The sequence below is a fragment of the Triticum dicoccoides genome, chromosome 2B (assembly GCF_002162155.2).
Source record: "Triticum dicoccoides isolate Atlit2015 ecotype Zavitan chromosome 2B, WEW_v2.0, whole genome shotgun sequence".
NCBI classification, from domain to species: domain Eukaryota; kingdom Viridiplantae; phylum Streptophyta; class Magnoliopsida; order Poales; family Poaceae; genus Triticum; species Triticum dicoccoides.
In genome coordinates this window covers 668,318,278-668,334,297 of record NC_041383.1, presented here as the reverse complement: position 1 = coordinate 668,334,297, position 16,020 = coordinate 668,318,278, and the positions used below count along the sequence as shown (strand labels likewise).

Below are 16,020 nucleotides of genomic sequence, written 5' to 3'. Positions count from 1 at the left end.
GGTGAAGAGTGGATGGCACAACCCGGTACTTGTGAATCCACGGCCTCCCCAGAAGGGCCGAGTAGGAGGTGTTCGCTTCAATGACGAAGAACCGCACCTTGAAGCTGAATGTAGACATCTGGATCTTTACCGTGATGGCGTCGAGCGTTGGCTTTCCCTGGTTGTCGAAGCCGCAGATCATTACATCCGTAGACTCCAAGTCGTCCACCATGAAACCAGCCCGCGTCAAGCTCAGAAGGGGCATGATATTCACGGCGGACCCTGGGTCGATGAGGATCCCGCGAAGGTGTGCTGTGCCAATATTACCTTCCACGTAGAGCGGTCGGTTGTGGTCACTATCATCTATGAGCTTGTCTTCCTCGTCGAATGTTATTTCATTCATGAATAGGGGGTTGGAGAGGAGGCGATGCTTCGCCATGGACACCTCATAGAGCTCCGGAGCTTGAAGCGCCTTGATAAGGGCTTCACGAAGGTCGGGCACCATCATGAGGGCGTCATGCACACTCAAAAGTGCAGGGATTCGCTTGAGGTGGGCAATGATGTTGTAGTCGACGTCATGCTGCTTCGTCTTCCCTTGGCCTTGTTCTTCACGCACTTCCTCCTGCAAGGGTGCCTCTTTTGAGGCAGCCGTCTTGGGCACCCTTGTTGGCTTGATCTTCAGTGGCTCAGGCAGAACCTTGCCTCCGCGCAAGTTCATGTTCACCTCTTCTGCTTGCACATCCTTCTTCGTGTCTTCAGCGTGGAACACTTCTTGCTCTTCGGGTGTGAACACATCTTCCGAATCAGAGCTTGGTGTGTCGCTATAGCTGAGGATGACGTTGCAGCTTTCGCTGTTTGATGATTGGGATGATCTAGCTCCTTCTTGGTCTTCTTCCCTCCCATTTTCCGGTACCTGCACTCCAGCGCGTGGCATGAACTGCTCCAAGGTGGGCAACACGCGCCCTAGCCGTGGGAACGACTCGTTTCCCTCCGACATAGGGGCGAATCTTGGTGGAGGGCAGCGTAGACTCGGATCGACTCGTCTTAGGATCCTCGGGGCGGCTTGCACCAGGGGAGCTGGGCAAGGAGGCCGAGGTGGAAGGTTCCTTAGGTACGCCCTTCGGCGAACCATTCTCCAAGGCTCCTCCTTGTGGATGGCCGGGGTTGCCTCCTGATGGAGTGAAAGTGCTTGCGTTGTGGAGAGAACCAGGCTGGATACCTGGTCTTCAACCTGTGCGAGCGGCACCCACTTTTCTTCGTGCTCCTTCTCTTGACATGGTGAAGGGGATGAGGCCACACTCACCATGTTCACCGCGTGGTAGTCCGGTTTGATGGCTTCTGGGTCCAAGTTGATCCTCTTCTCATTAACAGCTCTTTGGAGCCATTCTTTGAAGGCGACACAATCCTCGATGACGTGACCCACATACCTGTGGTATGGGCAAAACAATGGATTATCAGTCATCCTTACCTGATCGGGCCTCCAAGGTTCTGGAAGGTTCAATACTCGATGCTCCATTAGCTGACTGAACATGTCCTTGACAAGTTCACGATGGAAGATGTGCTGCCTCTTGAGGAGCTCCTGGATCGACGGGCGTTGTCTTCCTACCACCTGTTTGCCTCTTGTGCCCAAGACGGGCACCTGGCCTTGGGGTGCGGATGAGAAGATCTTGGTGGTGTTCGCTTCTGCCGGCGCCTTCAGCTTGCCCCCATTGTTAGCTTGCTTGGATGTCGCGGCGAAGCGCTTGGCAGGGTCGAATGCGCTGGCATTCTTGTAGAGCTCCATTATCTGCGGTGATTTCTCTAACTCAAGCTTCGTGGCTTCTACCGCCGTGCTTAGGGCACTAAAGGTTCTTGGCTCGCGCCGAGAGACCTCTAGTGACCAATGTTGTTGCATCCCATGGACGCACATCTCAATGGCGTCCTCAAGTTGCATCTCTCTAGCGAGGCGCACATAGCTGTTGCAGAATCTGATGATGTAGTCATCGATGGACTCGTCTCGTTGTTGTCGAACTTGCGCCAGCTCGACGATGGAGAAGTACTTCTTCATGGCGACGAAGTGCTTCTTGAAGACCTCCTTCATGCCCGCCCGACTTCCAATGGATCCAACCGGTAAACGACTGTACCAATGGAATGCAGGTCCTGTTAACGACCCTGAAAATTGACGCAAGAGGAGTGACGAGCTGTTTGCCGTGTCGCCGCATGCCGCCTCAAAGTACGCCAAGTGCTCCCTTGCATCACCGGTTCCATCGAATTGGCGGAACTTTGGTGGGTGCCACCCTGAGGGGTATGCGACCATGTCGTGCCACGCCTCATAAGGCTTCTCTAGCTCACTCTCTAAGGTGCGAGGGGCTTGATCTATTGTCATTTGCTTGAACTTTTTGGCCACCATATCTTCGACGATGTCGTGGTAGTCCTTCAACATGCTCGCATTTGGTGCCATGTTGGCAGAACCGACAGGGCTAACCAATGGCCGAACATGTGTGCTGGGGTCTTGGTGTTGACGCACATCATTAAGTGGCGGCACTACATGAGTGTCACCAAGTAGCTCTTCTTCTTGTGGATCCACCACCCGTTGCGGCGCACCTCGTGATGGAGCGCCTTGGTTGTTCATCATGAGCTCGATGAACTGGTCAAGCTTTGACGACAACTGGTTGATTGTCTGGCGTTGGTCCCTGACCTATTCTTCTAAGGAAGCTTGACGCGCCGCTACTGCATTTGCGGCACCTGGATCCTGGACGACGGCACCGGGATCTTCGGGGGCACCGCCACTGTTCACCATGCGAACTGGCGCAGTTTGGAGATCTCCAATACCATCTTCGGAATCTGGTAAGTCAGACGGAAAAAGGTCTTGGTAAGGAGGGGAGTTCGGGTGCATCTCCAACAAAGGCGAAGAAGATGAATCGGAGAAGCTCTCTTCGTCACCGAGGTCGTCCTGGTGCTCTCCATCTCCAACGAGCCCATTTGTTACGCTCTAACGTGCGATGGACCTCAGTCGCGTGTTAGCTCCAGGCCGACTTGCAACCTGGTGAAGTTTGTTAGGGTCTTCAGGAAGACGAGCCTTGATGTCGGTGTAGCAGCGTGGCGATATGTCTCGATGTCGCGAAGTACTCCCATCCGCTAGCGATCCTTTGCCTGCAGTTACAGGAAGACATGGGGCCTTGGATCTTGCACCTTCTTGTGATGACGAAGAGCTTGTCTTGGGGCCTCCCTCTGCTCCTTTGAACCATGCACACACCTGGCCAAGGCGTGGTAAGAAAGTCTTCCGGAAATCCGCCTTAGGGTTTGGCATGATCTCTTCATCTGAAGGATAGCCAAACTCCTGGGTGATGCGAGGAGGTTGCCATCCATTACTTGACTCCTGACTGGGTTGCACTCCTAGCGTGCCACATAAAGCAAGGTTCTTCTCAACTGGTTCCTTTGCTTTGTCTGCCTCGTGCTGAAGCTTATTAGCCTCCCCATCTTGGTCCAACTTATCAGAGGGAACAAGTGGGGGATTCATGGAAAGTGATGCGTCTGGTTGGAGAGCGGCCTTGGATGTAGCCTCAGGAGCCGCTTCGTTGCTGGTGGAGGTCGTTGGCTTGGTTACTTCAATGCCGTCCATTGCCGTGGCCGACGGGGGCGGTGTCTTCCGGTCCTCCAATGGGGGTGGTGTCGTGGCCGCCTTCACCTGTTCACCATCTTTTGGGGGAAGTGATGAAGAAGGCATCTCCTTGCTCCTTTGCTCTGCACTGCTTGTGGAGGACTTGCGCGGTTTGGGCGCCAAACGACTAAGCAGGTAGTTATACCGCTCATGTCGCTCTAAGTCGGGGGAGATGCGAAACCTGATTCTGTCATTTTCTTGAACGACCGCGCCATCTGGTCGTAGGCGTACTTGGGTGTGTCGAAGGACTAAGTCCTCGAGTTCTTTATATAGAACTTGACGGTTTCTCCGACGCCTCTCGCGCTTGTGTTGGTTATCCGTCGGAACGGCGCCAGCTCTTAGTGGCACTGGCGGCGTGGGGAGAAGTGGTGGTGCAGGTCGTCGCGCAGATGAGGAAGTCCTGTCCATCGTTGCCTGTAGTTGTGGATGATCTCCCCGTCTGGGCGGGGAAGATGGCCGTGGTGGAAGCGTTGGTCGCAGAGGGTCTCATGGGCGCCATTGCTGACTGGGCCATGCGTTCCTTTCTTCCTCTTGGTGTCTTGACCATCGGTTCCAATGTGGGGCATGTTGGGATGCCTTCGTTGTTGAAGGTGTTGGGTTGGTGACGGTGGTCGTCGAGGTGCCAATGTGTGGCGCTCATGTTGAGGGCGATGACTCGGGGTTTGACGCCTGGTCCCTCCTGCACCTTGTGTTGATGATGTACCTGGTGCCGCTGGATCAAGTAGCCGCCTCTAGATGTTGTTCATCCGCTCTTGGGGTTGGCGAAATTCTCGCCGCAGGTCTTCGTCACATGGCGCTGGGGCTTCATGGCGAAGGATAGAAAACTTGTTGTCGTTCGCGAGAGATCCTCCGTCGACCGCTGAAGTGTGGAGGCATGACGCCCATGCCCCCCGTCGAGTATCTTCAAGGTTGATGGAGACTGTAGGGCCCGGTAGAACAGGCTCCTTGCGTGAACGCCGCTTCCAGAAGTCCTTCATAATGGTCCGCCTCACTAGCTGCTTGATCTTGGTTGGCTCGTACGCCCAGTCGTCAGGGAACAAGTCGTACGGAGGGCCCTGGGTGCTCTGGTAAGTGAACACCTTGTCCGCCAAGTCCCTTGCTCCGAGGGACCAATCCTCCTCTGGTACCGTGCTCTGAGCAAGGTGTGAGGTAATCTGCTGGTGGAGTCATTGTACCTTGCGATACTTCCTCCTATAGTTCCGAAGAGGGTGCGGGCTTTCCGACAAACGTTCGAGCAGCTCAACCTCGGTGCGTCAAGGTGCTGGTCGTGAAGGCTTCAAGTGTGGAAATGGGGTAGGGGCATGATGGGATGCCGCTCTTGCCCGCCTGTTGGCGGCCTTGGCACGAAGGCGTTGAGCCGCCTCCACGTCTCCTTTCATATCCGCCCTTGTCGATTCCTTCAACAGGGCATGTGCCTCGAGCATTAGCTCGCGACGCTCCTTCTTCGCCTTGGCGGCCTCCCGCCTTTGCACCTTCCTCGACTACACAGTTTCGAACTGCGCAGGATCTTGAGCTTCATGCACGTAGACCTTGTCACCGAGCTCGATGACGATCATTGCTGGCATCGATCCAAACTGAAGCACCGATGGTTCCGAGTTGCTTCCGTGTGAGAGTCCACCTGCAGAAAAAGGGATCTCGATCAACGGAAATCCTCGCTGATGCCTTGTCATGCAGCATGCTGTGTGGATTGGGAGATGGGCGAAGATGATTCAGACGACCACAACGAAGCAGAGATGGGAGGAGAACCACGTCCCACCGGGCGTGCCATTTTGTTTGACATGAAAAATAATAACAAACAACGATGGTTATCGTGTTACTATCTCTCTATGCGCCAGGGGAAATAAAAAAATTACGGGCGTGCCAGTGTACTAAGTACACAAATAAACATAGGGAAACATGCACTTTATTAATCTCTCATTGGAGAAACAAAATTACAAGATCCCTTTACATATGCGCTCCGTGGCCTACTAGTGTGGCCTGCCTGACTGTAGCGATTGTGGTCTCCTGGTTCCCGGGGCCTCGGGAGGCTCCCGATTAATTACTCCCGCGGGTTACTCCACGGGATACCTCCAATTAAGCCGTATGGTCATCTTTGTCGTCTTCGCTTCGCGTTCTCCATGCATGATGATGATGATGTGCGTGTGGGCGGCGGCAGAGCCCGTGTCCTCGTCGGTACACGTGTCGAATGTAGCCCGTCCTCGCCGTCATGCCTCGTCGTTCTTGGTGGCGTTGGAGTAGTTGGTGTTGGAGTAACATGGGTCGTGCTCGGCTTAGACTTCTTGACAACATGTTGCTTTATCGGGGTGTTCAAGGGGCTACGCCTTGCGGGTGTAACGGTTTGGGAGACCGGCGTGAGCGTAAAAATGGACACGCGCTCATGTTGGCGTGGCCGGGGTGGTTGGCACCTCATCTCGGCTAGACGCCGAGTATTCGGCGGTCCGCCAAGACAAAGGAGGCCGCCCCACGAGGCCGTGGATAGGTGGCGTTGTAGAGGCCGCATCGCCTTGGGCTGGTGCTACGCCAAGGGGTGACCTGTACGCCGGCGACGCCGTGGACCTGTTCGCCACGGTGGGTGCACCTCTCAAATGAGGGGCCGGTCTTGTACTCCGTCGCTGCAAACTCCGGCTCGGTGAAGGATTTGTACGCCATTGACCTGTTCGTCGGGGACGCGTACCTCGTGAAGGAGGAACCGATCTTAGATATGTGGTTGCGGATATTGTTTCCACCAAGGGCCTGTACGCCGTGATGGGAAAGACGAGTCTCGGGCTGCGCCGTCAGCGAGCTCCAGCTCTGCCGCACCGTCCCCTACACGAGTGCGACGCAAAACCTATATGCCGTGATGGGAAAGGCGAGTCTCGGGCTGCACCGTCAGCGAGCTCCGGTTCCGCCATGCCGTCTCCTCCAAGAGCGTGATGCCAAAACCTGTACGCCGTGATGGGAAAGGCAGGTTTCGGGCAGCGTCGTTAGCGCGCTCCGATTCCGCCACGCCGTCTCCTCCAAGGGTGTGACGCAAAACCTGTACGCCGGTGTACCCTTTGCGATGAACCTGTTCACCGTGGCTCTGTTCGTCGCCATTTGTGTGTCGCGACCTGTACACCAGGGGGTGTTCGCCGAGCGCCATGAAAGCCGCCACGGTAGGGCGCCGGGGCTAGCGGTTGGGCTGCGTCGTTGGCGAGCTCCGGCTGCTCCCAAGTCATCTCCAGCCAAGAATATAACACCTGAAAGAGAAAGACTTCGCGTAGACAAACTCCGACGGTGCCGAGGCAGTTTTCTGTTCCGATGAAGTCGTCTCCAGCGGCGGCGACGGGATCACACGAGCGTCATCTCCGGTGACCGGCACGTACCTTGGCATGCATGCTGGATGTGAAGGAGAGAGACAAGAGAAAAATTAGACAATCATCTCACCATTCGGAAAAGTGAACTTGGTGTTCATGTCGATGCCGCCGAGGTCCCTTGTGTGTAGATAGATGAACGCCGGCCTCCTCCTCTCCGTGCACGCCGGTGTAGATGGATGAACGCCGGCCTCCTCTCCGTGCACGCCGGCGTGCGTGAGTCCTTCCTCTCCCTGATCGTGCGCGGATGTGAAGGGCGGCGGCGTCTACGCGTGTCCCTGGTGCCTCCTGGTGCGAGGCCTCTCCCTTTGCAAATGGCTTTGTGAATCTATATATAGGCAGAGCAGGGTGCCGCGTCCCGCCGTCGCTGGTTGTTTTGCCATCCCGGATATCATGGGCCGTTTGAGCGGATAAACATTAAGCTTTGACCCTCGCTCAAGTTGATCCGATGCCACCGTAGCCCATGGCCAAAATACATGACGTGCACGTCGGGCCTGCAAAAATAAACATGGCACACATAACATGCATAATAGACCTGTCTTCTACGTGGTCGCTCGGTGTTTATCTCTTGGAGGTCGACTGATATGCGTACGTGTATTCGGATACATATGCGTATTTGCCGGCCATGCGGGTATTAGGAGAGGTACAAATACAGGCGTACGAGTACCTGGGTCTATGTACGACCTGGCCGCGGCATCTACGGAGATGCGACCTGCACCGAGTCGTCTGCAGGGTTAGCTTAAATTTGTACATGATCAATACGTGACTAGTGCAGGTCATAACATGCATGAGATAAATAAATAAAAAAACGTGTGGATGCATACATCAGTACGTGAGGCAGTCATTAGTCACTGTGTATAGTGTATATACACGTTGGTGCACATGCAATTATTCGGGAAATTCCTTCAAAACTAATAAAAAAAACTTCCTGATTATATAGTATTGCCAAAAACCCATCAAACACACCCGTGTCTCACCCCACTCCCACCCCAGCCGCCAAATGAACCCTAGCCCTCTTTCTCCTTCCCCTCGATCCCCACGAGCCGCCGCACCCCTCCCTCGATCCCCAGTTCCCCACGATCCTCTCCTAGCCTGCAGCCACCGGCCTTGTCTCTCCACTCGCCTCCTCCTTTCCTCGACCATGTCGTCGTTGATCCTGCCGCCGGCCTTCTCCTCTGCTTGCCTCCTCCAGTCCTCTTCCATGTCGCCGTTGATCCAGATCGGACCCTCTCCTTGCGCGCCCCGTGTTCCTCCTTCCAGCCAATTGGGCACATCCGCACCAACCCTAGCCCCCGATGCAGCCATCCACTCCTCCCTCCTCCTCCCCCTCCCCCTCCCACAGCCGCCGCACCCATCGATTGGCCCCCTGGCGACCCCCGGGTCGGCAGTGGATTTCTTGAGCCTACGCACCCGGGTCGCGCTATCTCGGCCGCTGGCTTCCGACGCCCTACCTCGAGATGCTCAACAATTATGCTCGGTTACCTGGTCCGATTACAATGGCGGATGGATGTTACGGCGACCGTCGTCGTAGGGAGTCTTGGACGTACTAGGCTCTGCACATGTTTGTTTTTTTGTGCCAGCAAAAAAATATACTGGAAGCACACCCGTGACACCCACGATCGAGGCTGCAGCGTCCCTCTCTGTTCACTCCCATTATACTCGCTCAATGGAGGAGGGCATGGTCAGTCAGCGCTCCCATGGCGAGGAGCTCTGCCCCATCGATACGGCACAGCTCGACGCCATTGGGTACGAATCAAACATTTTTCTTGCTGATTTACAAGATCTGGTTCAGATTCCCGAACGCTGATTATTTCTTCCAGAAGCGTGATGATTCAATCTGGCCATGGAAGTATGATTAGCTGCATGTTGACGGAGGCAGCTGGAACTGAACCTAGATTTAGCTCTCCGCATCCCGTCCGGATAACTCTGCAATACGCAGATAGAAAAGCTAAGCAACATACCGATAAAATCAAACCTGTTGCCGCCCAACCCCCTAACTCCCATCTGCATAAGTGGCTTTGCCAAAGAAAATTGGGACTCGTAATTACCTCCTCCCTGCCAACGGCTGATGGCGCCGGAGATGGCTCGCCGCGATGCGCGTCCAAATCTGCTTCCGCACACCCGGACGGGCCAATGATTCCCCTGCTCCCTCTCCAGCAAGTGAAGCTGCCCCTCAGATCTCGTTTCTTCTCTCGTTCTCAAACTTCATCCGCTACCCCCGCCGCCGAGCTAGCTCCACAGGAGCACGGAGGAGAATTTGTCACGGGACGACTGCGGATGACTCCTCTGTCTTCTTTCTGGAGATGCCTGCTTCCAAGCCCACATGCATCTGTCCTTTTGTGCTCCTAGCCCAACTAGGCCGATCACGGCCATGTACGTCTGTAATCCTCTGCCAGCAAACATGACCCCTAGTGTTTTCTGTTCCATGTGGCGCACATCCCAAAGAATATGCACGTCCAGGATAGCAGTACCCGGGTGCGTAAGCTCACAGGAATGATTTCGCCCCCGGGTCGGGGCTCGAAAGAAGGTCCGGGCCTACGAGGGAAAGCAGCGAGGGTTGGTGCAGCGGCAAATGCGGGTGGGATCTGCCGTGGAGGGAGGCTCGTCAAGCCAGAACAACAGGAGCAAGGAGGTCGTGCAGGCGCGAATGCTGGCGGGGTCGGCCGTGGAAGAAGTCTCGCTGGACGGAGCATCAAGAGCAGGGAAGTCGAGGTGGTTCAGGTTTGCCTCTATCTCCTCCCCACTCTATCTCTGCCCTCTCTCTTATTTTCCCCTTTGTCTCGTGGATAAGGGCGTTAGTGCACCACGAGGAGTAGATCGAGCGTGGACCATAGCTGCAGGATCAAGGAGATGTTGGTGGTTCTGGCAACAAGGAGCTGCTGGTGGTTCTGGCAACAAGGAGGATGATCAAGAAGGATTGGGGAACACCAGCAAAAAAAGTACTGGGGGAGACGGGCGGGACGAAGGCATGGAGATAGTTGTTTGGTGCCAACGTGCGTTTGGTGTTGATTGCTGGCTGGCCGACTAAGGTGTGCTACCGGCGATGAGATCCAGGAGGAGGTGGCGGCTGACAGGGAGACGAGGTAGGGATGAATTGTCGATTAAGATGCAGAGCTGCTGTTTTTATCATGTTGTTCTTATCCTGCTCACTGTGATATTTGTGGAAAATATTTGCACTATGGTTTGGTTAAGATATAGAGCTACTATTTTTATTCTACATTACCTCGTGGGTCTCATTATATGGATTAAGTACAAGGCATCTGTGGTTCAAAAGTTTTTAGTAACTTGTGTTTATCTTTACTGTCCGGTGTCGAATTGACCGATTAGTCGGTTGAATTGATTGTAAAGGATTACCCAATGTGGTTATCTGAAGATTGTAGTTTACCATATATGCTTACTACAAAATGCTTATTTCGCTTCACATGTAAGGCTGTAACAGGAGGCATTTCTCTCACCTTATTTCTGCAGGACCTTTTTGCTTGCATTCTCGTGTCTTTTGGCAAGGAGAAAATTATCATTTGGAGGGGAAAAGACAGATGAAAACATGCATGATAGTATATGCAATTGACATACCCTTCAGTTCTTGAATCAGAGTTCAGTGGTGAAGAACACTACAATTTTTTGGCCGATGGATTGGTCTGAATATATTGTAAGGGATTTTGCATGAAGTGGTTATTCAAAGAATGGAACCAATTTTATGGTGAGTCTCTCCTGTAGGATTCTACTAATATTTATTTGGCTTGAAGAATGTTACATGACGTATTTCTCTTCCCCTTGTGTATGACTTTTTCCTTACATTCTCGTATGTTTTGACAAAGAGCAAATATTATTTGCAGTGAAAAATACTATGATTAAAGCATACACGGTAGTAGCCCGAAATATTATTTGTTGCCTTAGTTATAATGATCTATATAAGGAATTTCATCCTGATATGTATGCGTACATTTGTTTTGTTATAGATTTTACTGAATGGATATGGTATAACCTCCATGATATTTGAGTGGTCCAGAATCAAGACGCCCTGAGAATTTTACCCTTCGATGAACAATGCAAGGTTTCTTTTGCTCTAAATTTGAATCCCAATAGGAATTCAATGGGAATTTAAAATTCTTAGTTGATGATTCATTTCAGTGTTCAGTACAACGAGGCTAGATTATTTTCATAAAATGCCTGCTAAAATCATCCTTCGGTCATTTTTTACTGCTCTTGTTTGGTTGTTTAATGCTGAGTAATCAAATATATTCCATGAAGTGCTTCTTGGTATTTTACAACCGTTTACTCTGAATTCTGGTCTTCATGCCTTCAGACAATTTTCAGGTTGCTTTTCCACGATTTCAAATAACTTATACTGCGCTCGGGGCGTATCTAGATCTAGCACAGAAGAGATGTGTTTCTTGAAGACCCGAAAAATGATAATACTAACAGGATTGTTTTTAATAATGCCAGTACCGCTCCATAAAATAAACATAGAATTACAAAGCTCGTGTTCACTCCTGCAAAAAAATTCATAACAGTTAATTCTGCTGTAGTTGTAGATGTACATCCTTTAATTCTAAGGCCATTCATATCGTTGCAGATTTTGCCTATTCTCTGAGATGGATGATGATGAGCGGTGCAACCGAAAATTCAGAGCTAGGCTTTACACACTTTAGTGGGTTAGTGAAGTTCCAGTTTTTCTTCTTTACCCTATTGCTGCTCTGTTGTACAGAGAGCAGTGAGTTTATATTAGCTAAATGTTAGATTGGAATGCAAGAGTAGCATGACAACACCAAGGTAGAGACCTTAAGAGAAGCAAGGGGATGGACCAAGGAAACTAGAACCGTGCTGTCGTGATGTGGGTCGTGTCGTCTTTGTCCATCTCCATGGAGGTATATATACATAGATTAGGTATAGGAAAGGAGACCGTCTCCATGGAACTCTGACTGGTGTGTAATGTCCTCATAGGACTGGACCGTTTACAGAGGGAGTACTTGAAAATAGATTCTTTATATATTGTTTGGTTCCATCAGCCGCATAACCTAAATTAGCAATTAGGTATCTAAACAGTGTAGTGTAACCATTGTGCTTGCTGCAGTTTTACTTTAGTGTTGAAATGTTTTTGTTAGCTTGTTCTGTACTACGAAATATTTTTGTTTTCCCAGCCATTGTTTTCTAAATGAAGGGGAGCCTTAGCGCAGTGGTAAAGCTGCTGCCTTGTGACCATGAGGTCACGGGTTCAAGTCCTGGAAACAGCCTCTTACAGAAATGTAGGGAAAGGCTGCGTACAATAGACCCAAAGTGGTCGGACCCTTCCCCAGACCCTGCGCAAGCGGGAGCTACATGCACTGGGGCTGCCCCTTTAGCCATTGTTTTCTAAATCCTATCAGCATATTACATGATATGGCCTTTGAAGTTTCTGTTTTATAACGAGCTTTGCACCGGTCAACTTGAGTATGGTATGGTTTATTCTTTTCTGTTGCGGCTATTCCAGAGAAATTTAGAGCTCCACAACCTTCTGAAGACTTAGCAGAGATGAAACAATCAATCCGTTGAGATGCATCACATGATCTTTTTCTCTTGACATTGATGGGTATTGAACCCATAGATCAGCTTATCAATGGAACTCTTATTGGGTTGAGAAGGTGTCACAAAAACTAAAGAGCAGTTTTAATATGGTCCCTGATTAACTCTTACCTTCTTACCTATTTTGTGAAGGGGGTAAGAGGGACCTTGTTAAAATTAGCGAAAACTCAAAAACAGGGCGATTAACTAAGGAAAGAAGCTAAGAAGCATCAGGAAGGAATTTTAGGATGGTACCGCGGTCAAATGCATCCTAGGATAGGTACTTTAAGAATTATGGTGTGTTCTTCTCCTTTTTTGTTTACCTTAGCCACATAGGTTAGCCTCAATTTATTATTATCCTTCTGTTTAGAGTAGATGCTTCCATCAGAACTGATATCCATAGGGTCAGCTCGAGATCCCCTCATCTCAGCCGTCACACTAACCTACGAAGCCATCAATTCTCAATCAAAACAATGGCAGCTTATAAATAACCATTGGAATAACTGCAGAAATTTACTTCCATATGAGTGCATCCCTAAATAGAAAGGATCGCATCACAAGATCTATAATGCCTAGAAAACGAGACAAAAGGGGTGTGAATCGCCACAAAAAAGAGGGGAGATGCAAGATCGAGATAAATGGAAAGTAAATCCATGCATGCAGATAAATCCGAAATCAAAAGAGGTAAGAAATCGCACCGGTCGGCGGCTGAGGAAACGCCTCTGTCACCCAGCTGAGAAACCGAGAAAGAAAGGAAGGGGATAGATAGTCTCCGCTGGATCTGCCCCCGCCGCTTCATATTCAGCTCCTCACGGGCCACAAGCATCGCTTTACATGGGCTGGGCTAAATAACATATGGGCTATCCTAATACCTCCTGGTCCCTATATCTCCGTATATTCACAACAAAGACATGTTTTTTTCTTAGGTTTCTTATCTTTTTCCCTCTTTTTTGTAGGAAAAAGATGCACGGCCAGGTTTCTCATCATGATAACCATGTTTTCAAACTTGCTAAAAAATACAACCATGCCAACTTTACTCTCTCATCATAGTGGCCATATTTTCAAACTGAACATATTCATATTATGCAAAGTTTCCCTTTTCCCAGACTATTATTTAACAACGTAATAAACATGTTTAAAAAATAGCATGATTTAGTTGAAGGTACTTGCAGCATGAAACTATATTTATCGACAGCATGTCTTCAGCAGGTCTCTGCGCCATTTGGCGCAATGGGTCAACTAGTAGTATTAAGAACTTGATGAAGATGTTGTTGTAGTCCCCCCCCCCCACGTCGCTCCAGCAAGGCGACCGGGGGGCAACCCTAAATCCCACCGGTATCCGCTCCCTCTTCCCTCCTCCTACCTCGCCGCCGCACGAGGGCGCGGCCGGGCGATGCCCAGTTGTCGCTGGCGGCAGCGGGGCCTCGTGGTCCTCCTGCTCAGGCGGTGCTGGCACGGGCCGGCGCCTCGGGTCAGAGTGTGGAGCTGTGCCGGGCGACACGGCGGTGCAGCGGGCAGAGGCGGGGCTCCGGTGCCTCTGCTCCCTCGCGGCGGGCGGCCAGGTGATGGTGCGTGCTCGGCTCTCCAAGATCGGCGGCGGCGCGGCCAGATCTATGGCCTGACGGGTGCGGCTGGACCTGGGGCCGGGCGACGCGGGCCGAGGGCGGGACAGGCTGCAGCGTCGCAGCAGCGGAAGGTTGGTGGGCGGGCCGGTGAGCTTTCTTGGTGGTCGGCGGCGGACCTTGGGGTTTTCGTTGCCGGTGGACGGGTGTGTCGGTGGCCTCGCGTGGAGCTACACCGGCTGCTGAGGTGGGGTGACACAGGGGGTGTCAGGTGGGGAGGTAGGCTGGAGGGATGGGAGGCGCCGACGAAAGATCGGGCCACCCGTCACCGACACAGGGGTGTGCCGGTCGTGGATGCGTCCGCTCCCTCTCCTCCCCCTTTCCCCGACTGGGTGCGGGCTGATGCAGCTCTGACATTGTTCGAGGCAGGACATATGTTGCGGTTTTGGCGGTCGGGTGCGTCCTTTGGTCCAAAGCCGGTCACTTTGGTTGATCTCGGGGGTGTCTGGATGTAGGGCGGCGGCCCTAGCGGTGGGAGACGCGGCGTTCGTGGGCGGAGCATGCGTCTCAGGTGCGGGTGCGCAACCATGGCCACGCGGGTGGTTTGGTTGCGGGTGGTTGGCAGAGATAGGGTGCGTCGGAGGGGTGTGAGCGCCGGGGTACACCACTTGCTCAGGGGCCGACGATGGCGACGTTCATGGACGTCGTATCCTTCATGAAGGCTCCGTCGCATTGTTCCCACTCCTTCGTGATGCTCCAGGTGAAAATTTGATCTTCGTGATCAGACGGTGGCGGCTACTCATAGTCGTGCCCTTCTGGAGGCACCGTCCTGGAGTCCTTGCTCCGCCGTTATCCGCCTCGCCTCTTCACGGAGGATTGCGATGGAGGTCTCTGTTGGCTCCAGGTGATTCATGTTGTTTGGTAGTCGTTGGGGTGGTGTGCGGTGTTCGGCACCTTTGTATCTTGCCTTGGGTGTGTGTTGTGCGTGGTGGCGGCGTGTGTTTGTATCGTTGTGCTTGTATGGTCGGTGCTTTATATATGAAGCGGGGGAAGCCTTTTTCGGTATGGAAGTGTAAGGATGGCAAGTAGTACCTGGCATGTTGTCCAATGAATTTAATAGTATCTTATAGTGGTGTTCTTCATGTCCAAAAGTTGCATGCTTTTTAGTGAACAAGTAAATGTGGATCACGGTATTTTTTTCCGATTGATCACTGTCAGCTGTATTTAGTTAGTGCTATCTAACCTGTGTCATAACGTCTAGCATTATGGCTTAGTGCTAGAATGTAGGTCTACAGGCTTCACTCTTCATTATCCACCATCTCTTGATGTGGAACTGAACCTGTACGAGCTGTATATAACCAGATCAATACTAGTGAGAACCATCACAGCAAATAACCTTTCTGACTGTCACTCCTAGGTAATTATGTAATCAACTATCAAGACATCCGTGTATTTGTGCGGCTAGTTTTCTTTATAGAGTTTATGATTTCACATCTATGTACGATTAAAGAAACTGCAGTCAATGTTAATCTTTAGAAAACATGCACGCCTTATAGTATCCAATGGAGTGCCACAACACTTCTTTGGCTTCTAGAGAAATCTTCAAAATGCATATAGCACCGCGGTCCATTCAAAATTTCAAGGTGATCCTGGGAATCATCCTGCGAGGAACAAGCAAATGGACATGCGCTAGAATACTAGCAAGAAAGGCGGGGCTCTATATTTGCATAATAAAACTATGTCACTAAAGCTCACTACTTGGTAGGTAGTTTTGATTTGGAGGTCTGATGATCCTCGGCAAGGTGCATGCTCTGGAGACCCTCTATGCGGTCACCAACTGGAACCACACTGTGAACGTTAGTTGATACAGGCAAAATTTATAACAGGGGAGCTACTGCTGAAAGAGGGACACTAACAAACAATAAAAAATGTCCATGTGCTCATATGGCAGTATTGAATTGCATGA

At 51.5% G+C, this 16,020-nt stretch overlaps 1 long non-coding RNA gene across 1 annotated transcript; it reads left to right on the top strand.

Moving 5' to 3' along the window:
* Positions 1-9,080: 9,080 nt before the first annotated feature.
* LOC119368267 lies at positions 9,081-12,048 on the top strand. The gene is made up of 5 exons (XR_005176582.1): positions 9,081-10,034; positions 10,420-10,651; positions 10,788-10,816; positions 10,911-11,005; positions 11,528-12,048. It is a non-coding gene; the product is annotated as an uncharacterized LOC119368267 (long non-coding RNA).
* Positions 12,049-16,020: the final 3,972 nt, after the last annotated feature.